This window comes from Lepus europaeus, chromosome 20 (genome assembly GCF_033115175.1).
Source record: "Lepus europaeus isolate LE1 chromosome 20, mLepTim1.pri, whole genome shotgun sequence".
NCBI classification, from domain to species: Eukaryota; Metazoa; Chordata; class Mammalia; order Lagomorpha; family Leporidae; genus Lepus; species Lepus europaeus.
The window spans coordinates 61,252,101-61,276,717 of NC_084846.1; the positions used below are offsets into that span (position 1 = coordinate 61,252,101).

General features: G+C 43.8%; 1 protein-coding gene across 1 annotated transcript in view; it reads left to right on the plus strand.

Annotated features, from left to right (window-relative positions):
* The first annotated feature begins 6,702 nt into the window (after positions 1–6,702).
* The window catches only part of SEMA3D (semaphorin 3D), a 191,210-nt gene continuing 173,295 nt past the window's right edge, over positions 6,703–24,617 (plus strand). Inside the window, exon 1 of the mRNA XM_062179057.1 lies at positions 6,703–6,797. The gene's annotated coding sequence lies outside the window, so the exon portion shown is untranslated. The remainder of the gene's footprint in view (positions 6,798–24,617) is intronic.

Genomic DNA, 24,617 nt, shown 5'->3' on the forward strand with positions numbered 1-24,617 from the left:
GGCAAGTATTTGCTGCAGTGGTTAAGATTCCCCTTGGGACACACATATCTCATATCAGAAGGCCTGGGCATGAACTTCAGCTCCACTTCCAATCCAGCTTCCTGCTAATGTGCACCCTTTGGGACAGCAGATGACGGCTGGTATTTGAGTCCTTGAGACTTGAGAGACTGGATTTGAGTTCCAGGATACTAGCTTTAGCCAAGACCGACCCTGGCTGTTGTGGGCATTTGGAGAGTGAACCAGTGGATGGGAGCTTCTCTCTCTTTCTCTCTCTCTCTCTCTCGTTCTCACACACACACACACACACACACACACCTCCCATGTGATGGTTCACTCTCCAGAAGTCCACAACAGCCAGGGCTGGGACGAGCCAAATCCAGGAGCCAGGAAGTCCACCTGGGTCTCTGACATGGGTGCTGGGGATGACTTGTGCCTTCACCTGCAGCCTCCCAGGGTGTGCATTAGCAGGAAGCCGGAATGGATAGCAGAGCTATGACTTGAACCCAGGCATTCAGGGGAAGTGAACAACCCAGTTGCTGGCTTAACCATTGCACCAATATGCTTGCATCTTGCTTTTTTAAAAAAATCTTGATGAACACATAATATTTGTGCATTATTACATGATACAATGGAATATTTAACACATGTGTACAGCATGAGCTGATGAACTCAGGTAAAGAGCATTCCATTTCTTGACATGCAGAGCCTTCTATCTCCTTTCTTCTAGTTCTTTACAAATGATCTATTACCTTGTTCTGACCTTCAGTAGTCTCTATGTGCTGTGCAACCCTAGAACCATTCCTCTGATCTGGGCTTTGATACTCTTCATCAACCTCCTTCTACCCACCCTGGTCCTGCCCTTCCCAGCCTCTGCCATTCACTATTCTATGTTTAGACCAACACGCTTAGCTTCCATGTATGGAAGAAAACATGTGGCATGGGTCTTTCTGTGTCTGACTTATCTCAACATAATGTCTTCTGGTTCCATTCACTTTACTGCAAATGGCAGGACCCCATTCCTTTATATGACTAAATAATAGCCCCTTTTGTATGTACCCTTTCTTTCATCCATTCATCTACTGACGGGTACCTAGGTTGATTCTACATCTTAGCTATTGTGAGTAGTGATGCAGTGGCTGCAGGGGTGTAAGTATTTTTCCTTTTTTTTTTTTTTTTTTTTTTTTTGATATATACCCAGAAGGAGGACAGCTGGGTCATGTTGTTGACCTCTTTTGGGTTTGAAGACCCTCCAAACAATTCTCCTTTAAGGCTGAGCTAATTTACATTCCCTCCAGCAGAATACAAGGGTTCCCTTTTCTCCACAATCTTGCCAGTTTTTGTTGTTGTTGGCCTTTTTTGGTAATAGTCACTCTAACAAATATTAGTGGATTTGCCATTGGGGTATTGAGATTTACATTTCCCTGAGAGCTAATAATAATTGAGCATTTTTCATATACTTGCTGGCTATTTATAATTTCTTCTTTCAAGAAATGTCTATTCAGATCATTTGAAGCTGGCCTGTCTTAAGCATTTGACATTCACTTACTTAGTAATGAAACACATCCTCTGGATGAGAAGAGGTCATTTTGCCACTAGTCATTTGCACTTCTCTCTTTCAGGAAAAACATGGTGGTGTCTGTGGTGTGTGTGTGTGTGTGTGTGTGTGAGATATCATGAAATTAACTGCAACTGCAAATCACAGGACTTAACACATTTGTTGCATCCTTATTTCTGAGTAAACCAGGGGAAGAGGAAGCAAAAATATGCACAGAATGAAAATCATGGTTCTCTTCACAGCTGTATCATATACTTTACATTTTTAATAGAGAAATACGTGTCACCTCAAAGAAACAGCAGAGGCACAAATACAGTAGGAAGGGAAATCACGAACGCTCTCCTATTTGTAGAAGCCAATGGTTTAAGCCTGTCCAACACAAACCTCATTATTTAAGAAATCCTATCTAATGCACTTATTTGGAAGGTGTTCTGATAATATCTATAGGAATTTGTGGGTTATTTTAGAAAATCTGCCCCCGTTTTCAGGGATACTGATTTCATTGTGGCTACACAGCTGCTCATGACCTTGAACAAAGCAGAAGCCTTGGAATGCCTTCCTGCTGTCTGCATGGACCTGCTCTCTGCAGTGACTGCACAAAGAAATAGTTTAATTCCACTTGGGATATAGGTATGTTTGGCTTTCAGGAAATAATAGAGTCCTGTTGATTACCTCTGAACCAGAACAAATAAGCCACAAGAGGGCATATTTTTCTTCATTTCATCACCCTGTACAAATAAGGCTTGCCTCAATTAGAAGCCACATCAGTCCCCTCTCCACCTCCACTTTCTTGGAAGAATCCATTGCACCTGAACATGCTCTAAGGGTGCAGGATGGTGGTATGAGGATTAGGAAAAGCAAACTTAAAGGTGATGTTTTTTCCTACATAAATGTATAGGAAAGTTGTTTATTTTTCCTTAACATCCTTCCCTGGGGAGTGTGTATTGATAGAAGTTCAATGTTAGGAATCAGACACAAAGAGGCATTTATCTGACTTTAAATCCCCCTTCTGCAGTAGCTCTGGATTCCCATGTCAGGCCTGGAAAACCTTCCCCACTTCCAGTGAACTTTCGCAGTCAAGGAGTTTTTCTTTTCTGAGGTCTCAGGATTTGGGCCAAAGGGGCTGGGCTGTGTTTTTATTTTTATTTTGAAGCACATTCCTGCTGAATTTAATTATTCACCACACCCCAACCCAGCTAAGTAAATATAACCTTAAGTTCTGGCTTGGAAAGGTTGTGAAAAATAGCTGATTTTTTTTTCTTTTTAAAGCAAAAAGCCTGAAGCAGGTTGAGGTGTTGTAGACAGGGCATCAGGGGAGGGTCAGAAAGAGCTGGGTGACCAGCATCTTCCTTGGCCCTGGTGTCCTGTGTTATACCCTATGCTCTCTGGGGTATTCCCCAACTCTGAATATTGGCAATTGTTTATGATCATATGAGAGTTTAAAACTTGAAGACATGAGGCAAAGTTTGGACAATTTTTCATTCCAATTATCTAACCGTAAACTATCTTCTCTTTCCATCTGAAAATGAGAAACAGGAACACATTCACTTCTGAGAGTTCTATGTGTGTGTAACTCATACTGAAATAAAAGATAAAAAAGGCAGGCAGGCTAGTTTCCACCACTAAACACACCTAATGATCTTGGGAGTATAAATACCTAACCACCCAGTGATGAGTAAGTCGCCATGATCAAATGCAGTAGATGTGCAGATCAAATGCATACCTGAAGTTTCTAAGAGGAAAGTACCTGTTGACAATTAGGAGGTGGCCGGGCTGCTTTCAACGCATGCCCTCACTCCTTCCATGAGACATCAATTAACATATGTCCCAATTTTCTGTCTTACCTGTCAGTAGATATGTTAATATTTTGGAAAACATTCATAAATCAGTATTTAGTGTAAACAGAGAGGTTTTATCACGACCCAGTTAGGACTAGTTTTATTAAGATGAACACTAACTGGCTTGACTTTTAATTCCATTTTCCTGTTTGTGCATAAACTTTTCCAAATCTCGTTTTGCATTTTTTTTTTCTTTTTAATCCAACACATTTCCATTTGTGAATGTGAGATCCTTCTGAGAAAACCGGGACTAGATTTTGTTGGAAAAGAACTACAAGTTTAGTAGCTTTTGCCGAGCATGGTCAGCTCCTCTGAGATCCTGCTAGATTTAAATTCTAGACCCAGCAATTATCTCTCTCCTGTCTCCTGGGCTGAGTAGCTATATGTGGAGTCAGACAAGTCTCAAATACTCCTATTCTACCCTTACCCATCCTGTCAAGCTAGCCCATGGATCCTCGATTGGATTAATAGTCACTGAAAGCCTACAATGAGAACTTTATTCTTTGGCTGCATTCAGTATTAAAATGTAATCCTTTGAGCAACAGAGTATTTCACGTTACCCAACACGTATCAATACAGGTAGTGAGAGTGAGGCAGATTTTACCTGTATGCCTGATTAGAGACAGGTGAGGTGCCTTGTGTTACAGAGCAGTAGCCTGGATTCCCAGGACAGCCAGTTTACCTATTCAACAACTTTTCCAAGCGCTTTGAAGTTGTTTTCTTTTCTTCAGACTGAAACAGGCACACCAGTGGCAATCAGCTATGTTCCAAATGATGAACGTTGTGTCTCATTCAGTGCAGTGAAGGGTCACCTGTTGAAAATTGAAAGAAAAGCTAAACTGTTTCGCATTTTAGGAAGACTTCATGTAAAATATGCTCCCCCTAACCCTGAATTTTATTGCAAGGATTGACATAGGGCGTTAGCTGTATAGGACAAATTACCCAGTAGCTTTTGATGACTGTAAATCTCAAACTCTTAGGGTAGTTAACATCATCATCCTGATGGGAAACTGTACAGTTGTTAGGAATTCAGAAATAAATTTAATCACGACCACCATCATATCCACTAGTTCCATCAGCTCATTTGACCCAATGATGTGTGTTAAACACCATGCACATTCAGCACACTCAAGGACACATGGCAAACCCATGGACCCAGCTGAGGCTGGTCAATGGGCACTTTGGGCTGTGTGGTGGATTCTGCCTGCTTTGTGCTCAGAGTAATTAAAAAGAAGGAAAGCACAGAACCCATATTCCAGATGTTGTCTTCTGAGGGTATTTTCAGGATGCCCTATTAAATTCAGTCTAAATTTGAAGCCAGGATACTTCCAACTAAATCAGCCCAGTACCAGCTGTATTGTGCGGAAACAAAGACACAAAACAGCCAGCACTTTTCCGTGGGATGCAGAGGCATGCACAAATGACTATGATACACTCAACAGGGGCTTGTAATAGTAGTGAAATAAAAGTGCTCGGGGAAGCCAAGAGCTGGCGATTCTTTCTGTGAGGGCTTTGTGGAAAGCGCTGAAATAGCAGCAAACTGGAGCTGTTGCTTGGTTTGAGAGTAAGAAGCTACGGCTTGGACAGGAGGAGAAAGGGAGAAACCCAGAGTTAACGACAGATCTAGCGAAATACAATGTCCCAGCCAAAACACGGATGCCATTACTAGAAAAGTAACAAATAAGTTTTAGAATAAAAAGGGGAAAAAATGGGGGGGGGGGACTACTCACCCTGAGCGCACCCTGTGCTAAGCACTGAGCTATGCCCCAGGAGACAAAAAGAAGCATTTTGTCCTCACCACGAACTTGCCATTTGGAGAGAGGGCAATAACATACACAAATAACAAAAATAAAGTGCAAAAAAAAAAAAAAAACCCGACAGGACAAGGAGGGTCTGATTAATGACAACACGAGAGGCATGGCATGGACATAGAGCCTTCAGACAGAAGTGTCTATAGGTGGCAGTCGTCTGTGGGCACTGCAGCTTTCCTGGATGCAAAGAGGGTAATTATGGGGTTGGCTGGGGGACAGTCAAAAACCAAGGTCATGGCGATGGGGCAGTAGGAGACGCAGGAAAGCAGCTTGGGCAGGGTGAGGAAGCTTGCGTCTGCCTTCGCCGGGCCTTGCCACGGGCCGTCTGCAGCTACCAGTGACTCATGCGGCCCTCAGCTCCCTGCTGCAGCTGGGAGGCTCCGTGGAGGCTCCTCCACCCCTACAGGTCTTCCAGGATGGCCCTTGTCTGCTCAGCACCCCAACCCCTATCATTTTCCGAGGGAACTCTGGGACCGCACACCGAGTGCTGGAAACCAAGTCCACCAGGGAAGGGCCGTGGCTCCGCTTCCAACCAGAGACAGTTCCCAGGGCAGCTCACAAAGCCTGAGTGTGGGGATCCAGGAGTTGGACGGCCCCAAGAATTCACATCACCCTCGGTTTCTGTAAGCCGGGTGGTAACAGTAAGCAGTTTCTGCATTATTTTAAAAAGATCCCACTTCCAAATGGTGTAAGTTTCCACAAAACATAGACCTGCTCCTTTTCCACACAGCCTTCTAAGTTTCCTATTGCATGACCAAAGGGTGCAAAAATCTCCAAAACAGATTCCTGCAATCCAGAGGGCCTGCCTGCCTGCCTGGCGGATCTTTCCGTCTGCTGTCTGCTTGGCTCTCCCTGGGTGCCAGACCCACTCACGGAGGGCTGAGACCCGTCACTCATGCCCACGCCTGCCCTCGCAAGGCCGTGGACCGAGCCCAGAGGCTCCACGTCGTGGACAGGCACAGGCCTGGGATGTTCAGGACGCAGGGTGTGCCAGTCACTCCTCACGAGGTCCTTAAAAGACTTTGTGGCCTAGAAAGGGGGGCGTGAACAGGTCCCCAGGTCGCCCGGGTCGGGCTCGGACGGGCCAGGGGAGCCCAGCTCCTGCTAAGGTCGCTCTCGGCGCGTCCGGAGCCGCCTCCGAGCGCGCGCGCTGCGGGAACTTGGAGCGCGGAGGGAAGGGCCAGGCAGTGGGAGGGGATCGGAAGGGAGAGGTAATCCCCGGCGTGTTCAACATCCCCTTTTTAGAAAGACCGAGTCTCTCCCAGGACAGCTGCTGCGGTCACACCACAAAGTTAAAAGCCGCCCTCCGGCTCGGAGCGCGCCACCCTCGCCCCGGCCCGGCCCCGGCTGCCGCCCGCCCTCCGCGCGCACCAGCGCCCCCTGCCTCCCGGCTTGGCCGCCGCGGCCTCCGCGCTCCGCCAGGGCCGCCGGCGGCTCCGCCAGGCAGGGCTGCGGCTCAGAGCGACTCGCGCCGGTGCCCCGGGCCGCCGCGCCTCTCGCCCTCGGCCCTCAGCGCCTCCGTCTCCCCGGAGAAGCGCGTCTGAGGAGGAGCGAGACGGCGGGGAGAGAGAGACCGGGAAGCGTCCACAGCAGGTAGGGCTGCCTTCGGGTCACCTGCTGCTCCTGGGGAGAGGTGCGCCGGGGACCGGAGTCGGGGCCGCCGGAGCGCCTGCGGGAGCGGAGCGGGCGCGCGGGGCGGCAAGGGGGTCCCCGCGCGGCAGCCCCGCCGGGACCGCGCACCCCCAGCCCGCGCTGCCCGCGCCGCGCAAAGTTTTCTCCCGAGACTCGCCCAGGAACTCGTGGCTTCCTCGCGGGCTCCCTCGCACCCCCGGCCCCTTCCCCCTGTCGGGGCAGCGGGGAGCGCTTCCGACCGCGGCCGGCGGCTTCCCCCAGCGGCAGGTTCACTGGAGACGCGTCGGTGGGCACCGTGGGCAGAGGACCCCTCCCGCCCCCACCAAGGGCAGCTGCGCGCTCGCTCGCTCGCTCGCGCCTGGTCCGGGTGGGCTGAGCTGGGGATGCTTTCCGTGGCGCTTTGAGGGGCCGCCGCGAGCCGCCGTGTGCGTTCCGCGGAATGCGAGCGCGCGCGTCTCTCCAGAGCCTGAGTGGGACTCGGGACACCAGCACACGCGCTCCTGCCGGAGTGCGGAATCCCGCAGCGGCCCCGGGCAGGCCCGGAGGCGACCCCTGGTGGGCACGGACCCGGGCGTGGCCCGCTGCTGGCCCCGGCGCGCCCGCAGCCGCCGCGCGCTCCCCGGTGGCCCCGGCTGCGCACCGGCGGGCGGGCGCCGCCTGCCTTCGCCTCCCCGAGGACTTGGCCTCGGCCTCGCGCGCCCGCGCGGGGTGCGGACTTGACAGCCGGGGCAGACGCAGGGGGTCGTCACGGGCGACCTCTCCGCCGTGGCGCCGGGCGTGGAGCGCAGCCCTAGTCGGGCTCTCCACCGGGACGCCGCCCTCTCGCATCCAAGCCCCTGCATCCCCTGTGACCGTCGCGCCCACAACAGGACAGCGGGGAGAGGACTCACAGCTGTGCAGAAAGGGGTCTGCCGGAGGGGTGCGCAGCTTGTAGGGGCCGGGGGCTTGGGGTTCCCCAACCGAGCGGGGACGGAGCCCGGGGCGGAGGCGGCGGAGGGAGACCCCGCCTGGGTCAGCTGCGGCCGCTCGTGCGTAGCCACGGCAACCGCGAGGGCGCGGGCGGTCCGCGCCTGCCGGGTTCTGCACGTGGCGAGGCGAATGCGCGGGGCGGGGAAGGCGGAGGGGCGCCCGTCAGCGCTCGGGTGATGCCTCGCTCCGTCCGCCGCTCTCCGAGGCCCCAGCGGCCAGGACGAGCGCGAAGCCCGGGCCCGGCGGTGAGCGCTCCCAGCCCCGCGCCAGCTCGGGCGTGGCCGCGGCTCGCTCCGGAGACCCAGGGATGGCCCGGGGCAGGGAGAGGCCAGGAAACGCAGGAAGATGATGTGGGATGAGATAAGGGCCGCGGGTCAGGAGGCAGCAGACACGATGGGCTGGTGTGCTGGTGGGGAACGCAGCCGCTGGCGGAGCGGGCAGCGGGCACCTGCCGTGCCCCGGGGGTCCTGTGCCAGCCGTGCCACAGTGGACATCCTGAGTGGCACCGTCCTCCGCCGTCTGCGTTAGGAAAGGGCAGGGGCGCGGAGAGTGGGCAGTGGGCACCGTCCCGTTCAGAAGTCAGTGTTGAGTGAGGCCGGGAAGCGACAGGTGGCCCGGAGCTGCGCAGGCGTCGGTGGCCACGTCCCTGCAGCGAGGCGCAGAGCCGACACGCTTGGGGGGTGGGGTCTCCTGCGAGGGACTTCAGGCGACGTTCGGTGACCCCACTGCGAGGGAGGGCGCCCCGAAGCTCCCATCCGCCTCCGTCACCATGTGTGGCTGTGATGGACACCCCAGAGCCGGCCAGATATGGGGACAGCCCAGCCGGCATCACAAGCCCGCGTGTGTGTCCACGGCCGGGCAGCTGTCTCTGTCTTTGGTGGGGGTATTGGTGGGTTTAACGATGTTTGCAGAGGGAGAATGAAACAGCTTAGCAAGCGGCAACCCCGTGACTGCATTGAGAATTCTGCAGAGTTGTTTTCCTCTCTGCTTGTCCTCTCTGACCCGAACACTGGAAAACGCACCTGCTGTGTTGGCACCATTCGTGTGCCTTCGTGAGTTCCTGGGTCACCTTGGCGAGAGTGTGGTGCCCACTAGGAAGAAGGGTAAAGATCTGACTCCTGGGTGCATCCATGGCCCAGGGCCTGGGCTCCGGCCCTGGCTACTCCCCTTCTGATCCAGCTTCCTGCCAATGCACCCTGGCGCATCTTGGACCTGAGCAGGCACTAGGGGTGCAAGGCGGAGAGATCCTGCTCGACTTTCCTTTTGCCTTTATAGAGAAGTCTTACCAGATGTTTCATGTTTTGGAGGGGAAAGGTGCACACAAGAAGAGTGAGTTTCTAATCTCGTTTGACGTAATTGAGAGTGGGGATTTTTCTCCGTGGCAGGAAAAGTCAGGATTCTGAACAATTAAAGGCAGAGGAAGCACAGCGCCTCTTTTTGACAATGAAGAGGTCAGATGTTAGGGCTGAACCTGCACCACTGACCTGCGTTACTCTCACATCATCCTTCCTTTCTCCAAACCAGGGCGGTTACGGTTTGGAATGGCAGGAAGTTCCAAGGTACCCGGTGCACCCTTTCCTGTGCGTGGATCCGTGTTCAGTACCCAAAGGGTGGTCACAGACCGGTGGGACGTCCTGCTTTACCACCATCTTGGTCATGCATGTGAATATCCACTTCTCAGTGTCAAGGGGAGACATTCCCACTGGTGCTAGTTGAATGGCTGATGGTATGTTTTCAGATGGAAATTATTTGGGGGAAAAAACAAACGGCTCTAAACTTTTATTTTCTGTCTGGGAGGCTCCATCCTTGGATACCTTATGTTCTTTGGGAAGCTTCCTTGCCATTTAATAAATAATTTCTTTGATAAACAAGAGTAACTGTAGACCTTCTTTGAGAAGTTATTATTTTTCCTGTAAGTGCATGGCACTACATAGAATCCTCAAAGTATTTAAGCACACAGTCATATAATCCTTGAAGGAAATATTCACATTTGTGGAATAAGTAATAATAACAAGAACAGTAATGAATGACCATAGCAAATACTTGTTGATCACATTTGCTCCTACCTCAGAATGTAGTTTTTTAAAAACAAAGTTCACCTTGACCCTTAAAGCTCCAGGTATTTTTAGATCTTTGTCCTTCCCTTCATACTGCTTTCAATCATTTTTTTCTTCCTTCCTTCCTTCCTTTTTTTTTTATTTTTTATTTTTTTATTTTGTTGTTTAGGATCCCTAATATAAGAACCTTGAGGGAAGGAGTTAGTTTTCTTGAAGGTTCTACCTTCTGATTTATTACCATACTGAACAAACTAGATATCATTGAAGTCTAACTATTTAAACAATTAATATTGATTTTGAACCTATTTATTCCCTACAAAATATCAGACTAAAGATCCTTAAGTTTATACTTTATTATCTCTTAGATTTTAGCAAGGAGTGTTTTATATTCCCTAAGTCTGGATTTTACACTGTAATTAAAAAATAAAGTGAGAAACTGAGGGTTCTATGATAAGGTATAACATACAGGAATGGTGTAATGATCAGATAAGATAGGGTGTGTGAGTATAAGAATTCTTAGTGAAAAATCACATGCTTTAAGAAGTTATTATTCTCTGTTACTTTTTAGCAAGACCCGATCAATAAGTGGGTTTCTACATCATCTGTGTCCATGTTAGCTCACCTTAACTTAAAAACCCGTACAATACATACAAAAAACAATAAAGCAAAAGACAAATGTGATGTAAGAAATAAACCAATAAAAACTTGGAATAACTTTGAAATTACTTTGACATTTGAGTGAAGAGCTGTAATTTAATTATTAGACTTTTAAGTAATATGTTATTAAACACAGATATATAAATAAGAGCTTTTATAAAACTGGTTATGTAATGAAGTATACCTTCTTGTTAAGCTTTTAATGATTTTGGTGGCATTTTATCTATAATTTTCAATATTGATTGTCTATATGTTAATAAAATTAATAAATTAATTTTTTGTAGCTGTGAACCAGGACATCTTTAACCAGCTTACTGATCTTTTGTTGCAAATTTATTCCATTTGCTCATTCTTTTCTCAATGCAATAAGCTATTAATATTATCTTCTTGAAAAATGTATAAATAAGCTGAAAATTGAATGGCCTAGGGTGTGTCTTTCTGGATGTCTTTTTGTATTCACTACATCTTCCTTTAATGGGGAGGTGTCTTCTGCTTCAGAAATCAGCCCTGGCTTCCTTTTGTTTAGCATGTTTAACATAATAACTTCAACTTCTTATATTTCTAAAGCTGGTGGTTTTAGTTTGTTCTCTTAGTGAGTTTTCAATAGCAGATTATAGGAGAAATGGGGAATTTTGTGTTTTTTTTTTTTTTATAATGATGTAGCACTAAACCTCATTAAATTGAACCACTACTTGTTAGGAGAAAGTCAATAAAATTGCAAAAAAAATTCTGATTTTCAAGCATCTGAATAGTGATAGAGTAGTATTAATTTCACAGAAAATATATTAAGTAGGACAGAGAGGTAGAGATGACATTATCACCTACCCTCCGGCAAATGCTTCTTTCTCCTGTGCTAATCAATTATGCCTTTCACTGGGCCTCCTCTTCAATCAGCCTTTTACATATGCTGAAAAGATTTTAAGGATTATGGTGTCCTGTTTGTTCTGGAATGAGCAAGCTGTCTAGATGCCTATCTAAGTAAGTAACTTAGGCGTATATAGTTTCAAGCATATTGCATAGTAGAATTCAGACTAATAAAATAGCTCAGCGGAGATATTGTCTGGATTTGCCCTAGTAAAGAGGCAGAGAAATATTACACTCCAGATATTAAACATCAACGTGTTGAAGCTGACCTACTAAAAACAGGGCTCAAAAAAATAAAATTATCTCCTTAAGTTGCTTAAATAGTCCCAGAGAAACCATTTCCCACATTTATATTCATAACTGGCCTAGCCTAATGATGGATTAATCTTAAATTATGTCTAAATTATATGGCATGTGTGAAATCAGTTTTGGCGCTTTTTGTTTTTTATCCTTATAATAAAGATCAGACCATACATGTTAAATTCAAGCTTCCTGGGGTTTTGTGTTTGTTATTGTTGTTTTCAGATAAATAGTTGATCCTCATATGTAACATGATTACCATGTGGAAGAAAGGAATGTTTACTAAGTCGAAAAATTATCTCTTGGAAAATGGGTATTATTCTAATTTGAAGGCATACTTTCAATTTTGAAATATCACATTTTATTTGAGAGACAAATACGTGGAACTTTCAGTATTCTCAGTTTTTTGTTGTTGCTGTTAAAGATTTATTTATTTATTTATTTGAAGGGCAGTTACATAGAGCAGAGGCAGAGGCAAAGAGAAGACAGAGAGGTCTTCTATCTGCTGGTTCACTCCTCAGGTGGCTGCAACAGCCAAAGCTGGGCCAGGAGCCAGGAGCCAGGAGCTTCTTCCCCATCTCCCCTGGGGGTGCAGGGGCCCAAGCCCTTGGCCCATCTTCTGCTGTTTTCCCATGCCATAGCAGAGAGCTGGATCGGAAGTGGAGCAGCCAGGACTTGAACCGGCGCCTGTTTGGGATGCCAGCACTGCAGGCGGCTGCTTTACTGGCTACACTTCAGCACCAGCCTCTCAGTTTACTTTTGATACTAAATACTAATATACTAGGAGTTGATCCTAGCTTGAGTTTTGTTGTTGAAATGGATTATTTTTGTAAATTAATAAACAATTGTAGTAATGATTTTCATTACAGATATAGTTCATGATCATTACTAAAACAGTAGGGAAAACAGATGAACATAAATTAGAGAAGTGTTGGTTAAAATTTATCTACAAATCTCCTACACATAAAGATATATGTTAATGCTTAGCTTAGGCATAGCCCTATTTTAAAGATAAATTTTGTGCTCGGCACCTATACATGAATCTTGCTTTCTAATGCAATTCTTCAGTAGAATGAATCAGGCATCCTTATAGAAATATTTGATACAGGACTAAGACAGGAAATTTATAGGGTGAACTTGTAACATCTTTTAGTGTCAGACAAAGTGCTGGCAACACACACACACACACACACACAAAACACACACACACAGGAGTATGCCAAATGGATACAAAGAGTGCCCAATGGCCATAGATGGGACTAGTAAAGCAAAAATAAATAAAATAATATTGGTTATAATACAAGTATAAAGTAAATACCCATGAAAGTGTGCTAGTATAAATAATTGAATAAAAAATGTGGGAGAAGAGACTAACTTTCCATGCAAAGAAATTCCCATAACTTATGTAGATATTCCAGCCTTCAGGAGGGGGAGCATAACTCCTTGCTCCTGAGTGTGGGCTGAGCATGGTGACTGCTTTCCCAGGAGTGCAATGTGGAAGGAGAGCAGGGGGAAGTGAGCACTCTCTAGTAGATAAGTGAGGAGCTCTGTCTCAGCATGGTGACCAGGTCAACATGGACAGTCTTATATCATGTTGATAGCGGTCCTCCTGATAGGGTTGGGTGAAAATGGCATTTTTCTTTGCAATCTCTCTCTACCAAGTTCATAATCCCAAATTAACCATAAAAAAGTCAGACAAATTGCATTATTGGAACATGCTACGAGTTACCTGACCTGCAATCTCAAAACCTATCAAGGTCATCAAAAATAAGGAAAGTTTGAGGAATATGATGCTCAAGAGGATCCTAAATACTAAGGTAACTAAACATAATGTGTGGTTCTGCATGGGAACATGGAACAGAGAGAAAATATTACATAAAAACTGAGTACATGTGAGTAAACTCTGGGCTTCAGTCATTAACGATATATCCGTATTGGAATACAGGGTGTGGGCTAAAAGGAAACTCTCTGTACTGTCTTTTCAGTGTTTATGCAAATACAAAACAGTTCTAAAAATGGAATTTGTTTTTAAAACTTACATTTAAAGCATATGGTAAGAAACTATATTGATGGCAAACCGTTCTCTGGTCAGCAGGTTAATGTCTTTCAATTGGTGGTTACTTTATTCCTCTAGTTCTGGGTGCCGTGCTGATGCCATTTGTTCCTGTAGATAAAGAATATAACACATCTTTTTTATTTTTTTATTTTTATTTTTGACAGGCAGAGTGGACAGTGAGAGAGAGACAGAGAGAAAAGAATATAACACATCTTAACATCTTAAACACATATTGTGAATCAGCTTTCATTTCATAATTACTTATTTAGTCTTAGAATTGTATTTATGAACAAAAGTCAGTCTTACATATTTTTTAAAAGGCAAGATTCTTATCTTCGTTTCTTTCTTGTATTATTGATACTGATAAGATTCATCATCAGTGCCAGATGTGTTCAGTTCCAGATGATGGTTATCCTTCCAAAGTTCTCACTAACATGACCATCTGACTACTTAGTCCTCTTCTCCTCTTTGAATCTCAAGGACACGTGCTACATTAAACACTTTAAGGACGATTTTCTGTCAACTGTTGTAAGTATAATACATACACCATGACTATGTGGTATATTGTTATACTTAGGAGGCCTACACCACCCCAGAACACTCCTAGAAGCTCAGACTTGGGGTAGAGTGAACAGCATATATGGCAGCACCTTCATTTCTACCTATATGTTTATTTTATGCATAGATATGCACACACAGAGTCATGCTGCTTCACAGTGGGATGTGTTCTAAGAAATGTGTCTTCCAGGGCTTTTGTCATTGTGTGAACATCATAGGGCATACTTACCTAGACCTAAATGCTTTGGCCATTCACACAACATGGCCTCTTGATATAGTCAGGAGAATTTTTACACGTGAGATGAATGAGGCTACTACCAGCCTCTATGGCCTATCATTTTATGATACACTTTTTTGCATAAATAGAAGAGGTACACTCCAGAAACACTGCTAAAAGGTGTAGTATAGTAGATACATTGACAAGTAACATCGTTGTATATTATCCTTAGCAAGTACTATGCACTATGCATAATTGTATATGCTATACTTATATAGGGCTAGCAATGCAATAGGTTTATTTACACCAGCATCAGCAAGACACATGAGAAATGCATTGAGCTATGATGCCTATGAAGTTACTAACAGGAAATTTTTAGATCCATGTAATCTTATGGGACCGCTGTTGTACTACCCTCCATCTGTCTACACACACACACACACACACATATATTCTACATAGTATATTTTATGTGTACACATTCCTTCTTTCCTTGTGTCCCACCCAAAATTGGGCTTTAGTGTTTCCAGGAATCTCCTCTTACAGTTGCACCAAAAGCCCTGTTTTTATACCTTTTCCTTCTAAGTTTTATACCTGCCAATGTCTTCCTCTTCATTGTTATCTAACATTCATAATTTCTTAATAATGACCTGATTCTGCTTTGAATTTAACTGGAGTTTCTGCTGAACTTGTCCTCAAAAGTTTGGTATGCTTTTGTTTTCTGTTTTTAGTTTGTGTGAGTCATAGCACAAAAACTACATTTCAAGACTTTTTTGGGAAAAGTCAGGGACCCCACAATGTGTGACGAAAGGCTTTCTTCATTAGTGTCATCCCACTGAATTTCCTGAAATAACGAAAATGGCTGAAAAAGAAACAGATCAATAGGCGCATGCACTCTGGCCTCTTCTCGGAGTCTTAGATTCAGGATTTTCATTTTTGTTACACAAGAGCAATAAGAAACTTTAAAAAGCGATCTTGCGTATGACAATTTAGCTCCATCCAAAAGAGGAATGAAGCAGTATAATATTTTGACTCAAATAGTTAAAAGTATATACTTAACTTGCATAATAGAGATATGGGTAATTCACATGTTGCATGGACACTCATGTTGTCTCTCCTCTTTTTAATCTCCTATCAATATATTTTCAAGTAATTGATGGCTTGTGAATGATGTAATTATAGTTAGGGCATTACTTTTATAAAAATTTCTCTGTAAATGCAAACAATCATCTCAAATGTTATCAATTTTGAACTTGGACTTTATCAGGGGACAAATTCTTTAAATATTGGTTCAATTGCATATTTATTAACTTTATCCTTGACGTATTTTTCCAATTTAAAATTCACTCTTTTGACCCCACTAACTTCTGTCTTGCCTCCATATATATTTTTTCCATGTCATAATCTAATTATTACATTATATGTGGCCTCTCAATCAGGTTGGTAGATGATAAAAGCAGCCAGACTTTGTGCTCTCTGCTAAAGTGTCTGCATGTTGAAAGAGTGTAAGATGAGTGATTTGTAATTTTAAAATGGGATGTTCATACAAGTCAAGAAATTGTTGTATCAACTTTTAAAGTTAAGACTTTTAGCACCTGTAAAGTATCTGTTCAAAAGCATTTGGACTGGGTATACAGATGAGCAAATGGCATTCCCCTTCCTTTGGCTTGATTCACGTTTCGCAGAGCCATGGGGGTTGTTGTCTTAGACTTCACTGTGATGAGGTTTGGCAGAGAGCATTCATTGTTCAGGTTTTCAAAAGGGCAAGTTTTTGGCAGGAATAACTTGCATAGAAAAGGAATGCTGTGCTTACACATGTGTGCTCAATAAACCTTCAGAGGGCCTGAGCTCAGATATTGCAGGATTCCTTATCCCACCCTACCCCCAGTCTGTGGTCGTTGATTGTTTAAAAGCCTCCTTTTGTTGTGTCACTATCACATGAGTCTTTTCAGATTTCAGGAAGTGGCGCTTTGATTCATATTTCAAAAGTTATTAATGTACAATGAACAGTCATTTCATATCCTGTGCACTTTCCCTCAAGGGTTATTAAAAATAACAGTTGCATTCAAGTCTCTTTCCCTGGCATTAGTGGTCACAAAGCCATCATCTCTGTGACAGCCGACAGTCATCCTTGGGTGCATTTGTAACCCCCTGTGATTTCCACTAATTACAGATGAACATCTTGAGTCTCCCTGGTTTTTTTCCTGTATGTATTCTGTACAGGTAGTGTGGAAGTGTGTGTGCCTTAAGTACACAGTGTGCTAGGATGAGCAAAAGCAAAAAGTCTTGTGAATGCCCCGAATCAATGAATAGAATAAATCACTGTCAGCCACATGGGACAGGCACATGTGCCTCTGACTACTGTGCTCTGTCCACACTGGACTTTGGCTACAATAGTTCCTCCTTTTACTTGAAATACTTTTATGTCTCCCACCTCTCTCATCTGCCAGCCAAAGCCCCCTTTTACTCCTGCCATTTCCACTCCAACACAAACCCACTAAATCCTGCCTGATAGTGCATTCTGTGAAAACCCTACTCACCTGTCTGTAATGGCTTTGTCAGTCACCAGGAACTGCTGGGCTCTTAACCACTTTTTCCAATACCACAAGACCCAAGTTTGTCAAGCATGAGGACCAAATGGTGGTTACCTCCATGTCTTTTTCCATATTCCTATAGCATGTCATTCAGTCTCACTCATAGTTGATACAGAATCTCAACACCTAAATGGGAAGTTACTGCACACTGCACCTATCACCTCTGGTTTTTCTCTTGTAACTACTTTGGATGTAAATTCATCACAGGGGCAGGCATTGTGGAATGATGGGTTAAGTTGCCTCCTGCGATGGTGGCATTCCATGTGATGGTTCAAGTCCCTGCTGCTCCACTTCTGATCCAGCTCCATACTAATACACCTGGGAAAGCAGTGGAGGATGACCCAAGTGCTTGGATCTCTGCACCCCAGCGTGAGACCCAGGTGGTGAGGTTCCTGGCTCCCGGCTGCAGTGTGCGTTACTTTTGCGATCTCATCTAAGCCATGTATGTTCCATGCACGTCAGAATCCCATTGCATCTACTCATTATTCTGATGCCTTTTAAAAAAATTTTTTTTTTATTTCTTTGACAGAGTTACAGAGAGAGAGGGAGAGTTAGAGAGAGATCTTCCAACTGCCGATTGATGTGCACATCGGCCGGAGCTGCAAAGTTTCTCATTCTCCCATGTGGGTGCAGGGGCCCAAGGACTTGAGCCATCCTCTGCTACCTTTCCCAGGTGCATTAACAAGGAGCTGGATTGGAAGTGGAGCAGCTGGGTTTCAAACCTGTGCCCCTATGGGAAGCCGGCTTCACAGGCAGCAGCTTAACCCCAGTGCCACAGCACCGGTCTCTGGCTTTCCTGGTCTTTATCTGCCGAGTTCCAACAAGACTCCTTTGTTGGCCTACTTCAGGTTTATACCCTGATGAGATGTTGGTGTTTTAAAATTATTACCACTTCCTTTTCTTCTTCTTTTTTTTTTTTTTTTTTTGGCACAGAACTGTGTTTAAAGAGATAGAATTTGCAGCACAGTGTAACAGAGCATATCATTAGTGCAGTGAGAGAGAAGCCAGGGACAAGAGGCCCCTTGCTGTGTGACAACCGACTTGTCCCTATGCCTCTTCTTACCAGGCATTGCTCTTAAGACCTCTCACTAAATGCTCTCACTATTCTGCCATTGCTGAATATTCTATTTTAGTCTCCTTAATAAGAAAGTGAAGGGAAACAAAATGATGTCATTCACTGCCCACTCACTCGAGGAGCTGGAACTCCGCCCAGAAGCAGCCAGTGCAGTGCAGTCGTATGCCCAGAGACCACACACACCAGGGCTGACCTGGCCTACTAGGACAGCCCTGGATCCCTACTCTCTACACTTCAGGCTTTCAGGAGACCTTGCAGTGTGGCACTTGGTGAATCCGGTTGTCTACTGGAAGCTAAAGCTCCCTCGCTCAAGGAGGAAGTTAGGGACACAGAGATAAATGAGTAATGTGTGCATCTGTGAGGAGTTGAACAGGCAGGACGTGTTTGTCCCTTGCCACTTCCTCTGCTTGGCAGCTTTCTGGAATATAGCGAAATCGAAGCTTGAGCAAGTGTGCTAATCAATGATGTTTTCCAGAAATTGAACTTAAAGGTCACTTCAGCTTCTGGGCAAGTGGAAGTGAAACCGAATAAGGCTTCAAGTTTTTTAAATGGGAAAATTCTTTTGAATGATATTCTCAGTATAGTTTCAAATTAGTCTATTCCCGTAATCATTGCTTACTTGTTACTGCTCATCAGTATATCTTATTAACTGTTAAAAAAAAAAAACCCATCTCATAGAAAATGAAATGCTTTAATGGTAAGAGAAGTAATAACTATTTGGAATATTTTCTAAATAGTTACAAAACCTATCACTGGCTGTTCTTCTTAGGGATATTGAAGGTTTTCCTAGTTACAAATAGATGAGTACTAAATGTTTCATTTATTCTTTCCTAGGCCAGGGGAAAAGAGGATTTCTTTAAATATGTGTATGTGTGTGTGTATGTGTATGTTCATTATATTTATGTACATACACTGTAAATGACAGGTGTATACATGGGGACTCTTCAAAATGTTTATGGAAAAGAGAGCTAGAAGATAGCTTTATTTTGGTGCAAAACCTTTTTAAAAATACCATGCATAATTTTTCATAATACTTATTTTCCACAAACTTCTCAAAGTATCCTTGTATATACTTTATATATAAAAGATGAATATATATGTATATAACACTTTAGCACATGGTATTTTTCTTTTATATTTATTTATTTATTTATTTGAGAGACAGAGAAAGAGTCAGGGAATAAGAGAGATGAACCATCTGCTGGTTCATTTCTCAAATGCACGTAATGCCCAGGTGTGGGCCAGGCTGACGCCAGGGCCCAGGAACTCCATCTGGGTTTCCCACAAGGGTGGCAGAAACCCAATTATCTGAGCCTTCATCACTGCCTTCTAGGGTCCGTATTAACAGGCAGCTGGAGTTAGGAGCCAACGCCAGGACTCTAACCCAGACACTCCAAAGTGGAGCACGGGTGTCTTAGCTGCTGGGCCAAACGTGGGTCCCCTCATGTGACATTTTCTGTTGGATGCGTTCTTAAGGATAATTTTGTTACAGCAAATCAAGAGAAGGACACAATTTTAAAGATAAATCCAAGAGACACTTTATTTTTGGGCTTAATTTAATTTTGTATCATTTCTGTCTCTTTTTAGTAAATTCACTCTCATTCCCTATGGGTCTGCCTTTATTACTGTAATGAAGAAGTATTTGTAATAAGTTGCTGGCTTTTCTCTCCATGAGATTGTTGGTAAATGAGATACATGTCTTGGTGGGAGCAGGGGTTACCATTTCAAAGGATGGTTTTTAGGTGTGGTTGGGAGCCTGCCAGGCTCACAGTACCATTCCATACAAGGTGCTCTGGATCAAGGCAACAGTGCTGGTTCCAGGTCCAGAGCTCAGGATTGAAGACAGACAGGGAAGGTGGGAAAGCCCTAGGGCTATCGGGCTGGGTCTTATCTGGGGACCCCCCCCCCATAACTCCTGGGCAGTCCTTGATGCTCTTTCCTCTGCCCTCCCTTCCTTAAGAGTTCTTTGTCATGTTCCAGCTCTTTTCTTCCTCTTTCCAGAGGTCCTTCCCTGACCTCATGCATTTCAGTTATTATTTAAATAGGAAATGCACACAGACTGTTAACCCTGACCTCTCTCCTGGTCTTGCTGCTTTGTCTGAGAGGCCTTAGACTACAGCAGTCAATCATCTACCTGACACTGTGGTCTCACCCTCTGCCTCGTCCTGTCATGGTTGGGATTCTGTACATGCACATGTTCACACTGAATTTTAGTGGAAGTGAAATCCACCTTGAAGTCGCACACATACTTCTTTTATTTATTATTTGAGGAAATTTGAGAAGCTATTTAACCCTGTCAACTTCAGTACACTCATATATTGAGGTGGAGGTGAATGACAGTTTTGCATCCAAGCCACTTGAACTTTAAATGAGAATGTTTGATTAATTGATCTTAGTGCCTGACAGCACTGTATTCAATGGATCAAACATAGCAGTTTGATTTCCTCATACACACACACACACACACACGTTCTACCAGTTGCAGAGGCTTTGAAATGCTAGGGAACAAAATTAGGATTTTATTACATAGTCTGGAGGCCGTTGCAAATTTTTGAACGATGAACTAACCCAATAATTAGTGTTTTAGGGAGAGAAATCTAGGAATAAATTTCAAGAAGACCAACTAAGGGATCTTTTTTGTTCATGTGATAAGCGCTAAGATAGTACAATGGTGATTAAATTAAGACTACCAGAGAAATTAGAAAACATAATTTGTAAGACCATTATGTCAGACTTTGGCTGCCTGCTATTTGTGTGTACTTCACCATTTCCCCTACTGTGAATTCAAGCATTGTGATTCTATTAGGATGTTTCCACACATTGCCACATGGAATGGTTTTATATTTGTCTCAGGACCTAGAAGTGTGAACCTTTAAGCTTCCTTATTGATGTTATATTTTTTGAAATGACTGTATATTGTTTCCAGAATTCACAAGGAATATGTTCCTACAAATATACACACTCAGACTTGATCCTGGCAATTTATATAACTCATTAATTTTTTTTCAAAATGATTTCAGGTTTCTGGTGTAATCTTTAGATAAGTTAGAATTTGTACAGACATCAAGTTTCAGACATATATCATGGATCTGGAATATTGACAATATTGTGAAACATTTACTTGTGAAATAAAGTAATGAACACCGGTTTTGTTGTAGTGTATATGTTCAACATTACTTGGGTTGTTCATCCAGAATGGAGTCCCTCTCTTTTCTCTCTCTTTATTTTAAACTGTTGGTGTCCTGTTTCTCAAAACCCAAGTCAAATTTCACCTTCTCAAGATACCAATCTAGAAAGCCTATCTCTTACACTTATTTTTCCTATCAAATACTCTCACACTTTATAATAAATCATTTTTACTTAAAACATTTTATGTAGAAACTTAATCTCACTAACAAATGATCAGTTTCTAGTATAGAAACTTATATCAACATCTCATTCTCTTTGACACCTGACACAGCAACTAATACTTTTTGATTTTTAATTACAAATAAAAAATAAAACCTGAGTTTTGAGACCTGAAACTAAAATCCCGATTCATAGGTAGCTTGTTACAACATTATTTTATTTAAATAAACAATGACATAGATACTTCAACAATCCTTTTTCCATTTTAATTACAGGGAATCTGGAAATCCTAGAATGATTATACTTTCTCAGATACATCCAAAATAAGTCTCATACTGATTTAATTTTAAAAAGTATTAGGTGGGGTCAGCGTTGTGGCATAGTAGGTTAAATCTCTGCCTGCAGTGCTGGCATCCCATGTGGGTGCCAGTTCGAGTCCTGGTTGCCCCTCTTCCAATACAGCTCTCTGCTTATGGCCTGGGAAAGCAGTGGAAGATGGCCCATGTTCTTGGTCCCCTTGCACCCACATGGGAGACCAGGAGAAAGGTCCTGGCTCCTGGCTTCAGATCGGCCCAACTCCGGCGGTTGTGGCCATTTAGGGAGTGAACCAGCAGATGGAAGATTCTCTCTCTCTCTCGGTCTCTCCCTCTCTATATCTGTAAATCTGCCTCAAATGAAAGTCACAGACAAGCTGTTGTTGTTCAGAGAACAGTATTCCTAAAGTTCAATTTAAGAGCTTAAATATGTTGAGTTACTACATATCTAATACCGACTTTTGGAATTCCTCCAACAAGGTATATTTTGCTCCAGCTTGTTTAACGTAACCAGTACCTGAGGTTTTTTTGTTTGTTTGTTTTGCTTAATTTCAGCCTTGGAAATAATCGGACTGTTGGCCTGACAAACTATCAGTTTCAGGAAACCTGTTTGGAAAAATCTCTAATTAAGAAATCAGTAATTAATCAAATAATTTGTGTCTAGCTGGTCTCAGGGACTCAAGGTATTTCATAATAAAAAATAAGCTGAGAAAATGTCTTGTCCAGTCTTCCAGCTTCAGAGAGAGGACTGTGGATGAGCTATGTGAGCTCCTTTTCCTCTCCCACTCTTCCTTCCGTCCCTCCTTCCTTCCTTCCCTCCTTCCTCGCTTCCACCCTTCCTCCCTTCCTTCCACCTTTCCGCCCTTCCACATGATGACAGCTCCTCCAGCTGAAGATGGCGCTGAGTGTGTGCAGAGGCATAGCCCCAGGCTGGAGTCACTCAGATCTGCATCTGTAAGACACTGGCTGTAGAGTGAAGTCCAGAGCCACACATTCCAGTGCGTCCAGGACTGACACTACACCTGGTGCCTCCTACTCCAGAAAGGGTTAACTTTCTGTTTCTCACTGATTTCGACAAGCACATTTGAAAGGAAATCTGGTGTTTTCACCAGAACTGTTGATACTTAGGCCCAGGCAAGACTGTAACTGCTGGTCCTATAGGGCTGGCCATTCCAGAAGGATGACATCACTTTCTTACCTGACACTCAAGGATTCCATTCAGGTATGAGCACCAAAGTCCGTGTGAGTCTAGCTGGCCTTGATGTGGCATCTACCTACCCGCTTTTCCATATATAAGAAGAATACAATTCTAGACGTGTTTTATGCAATTAACATGATTTGCTTTTTATTTACCTATTTGTCCACTTAAATATACCTACTTGTGTCCATCATGTACCAAGCTAATCCTATAACATATGATTGTATAAATGTATATGAGTATACATGCTATACACATAGGATTACATATACTATATATTATATAGGCTATAGCTTTGTATATACTATAGGGTTAACATATCATATGGTATAAAGTAGCAATAAAATTTCAAAAAGTTATTAAGCGATTTTTACAAATTTCCAAAAGAAAAATTCTGAATACTGAAACAGAAGGAAATTTTTCAGACTTCTGTAAAGCAGTTTTTATAAGTACAGTAAATAACATGAAAGCACACAGCGACTCAAACTCCTCTCCCAGTTGAAATTCTCATGTCTTGAAATTGCCAGGTTTCTAGTCTGTGTCCTGTGTTATAACGTGATGTCTGTAGGACTAGAGCATGTCTGTCCTGATCACTGACGGTTACTAAATACTTGGATGTGGTAGGCTTTCAGCAGGGGAGTGTGGGAAGTGTCCTCTGAGGTGCTCTTGCTGACTTAGGACATTCTGGGAGATTCAGCCAGGCAGCTGGAAGGCGTGAAGCTGCTGTCTTGCTTTCTTGCCTTATCTGAGTACTCTCCTACTTGCAGAGTTGTTTCGTTTTAATTTTACCGTAACTTCAATGTTCAAGAAACATAAGCCAGAGATGGGTTTGTTTTGAGGACAACCTACTTTCATAGATTCATTTGTAAAGAGAAGTTGTTTTGGGTAGTCATCCGAGATGTTAAAAATATATAGATCGATCGTGTTTAGACATTGATCAAAAGCGAAATAGCATTTGCTCTTAAGCATCGCTGGTGCGACTTACTCTAGGTAGCCTCAGGAATGGATGAGGTGCTCTTGGGACTGGTGTCTGACTGCATTCTTCCTCCCTCCTTCCCCCACATAGAAAGCAATGGGGAGACAGCGTGGGCACAGATGGGCCCTTTGCCACATACTTGTTTTATAAATAAGAACCCCAGGATGATTAATCTACTTCTGCTATTCAGTTGTGATAAGACAAGTCTAAAATGCTGTCAAATCCTTCAACCATAGTGCAAGACTTTAGTCCAAAATAAATACCTTCATCAAAAATCCTCATAGGAACAATGTAGAATGCAGCTACTGGTGTTTTGTTCATAGCTCTTTGTCTGTGGGAGGTACAGACTTATCTACAATGCTGCCACTTTCAATTTATCATCTGGGTGCGAACAAAGAAAAAGATAACATTTTACACAATGTCATGCTTTCTTGATGTGGTCACCTTTAATAATAGAAACATTTCCCAACGCATTCGTCATAATTCTACCAGGAAGCAGATGTGCAGTCTTATTTTCTCTCAGATCATGTATTTATTTATTGCATTATGTCTTTCAGTTGTAGATATTTTCCTGTAGAGGGAAATTCCATCTTTCCTG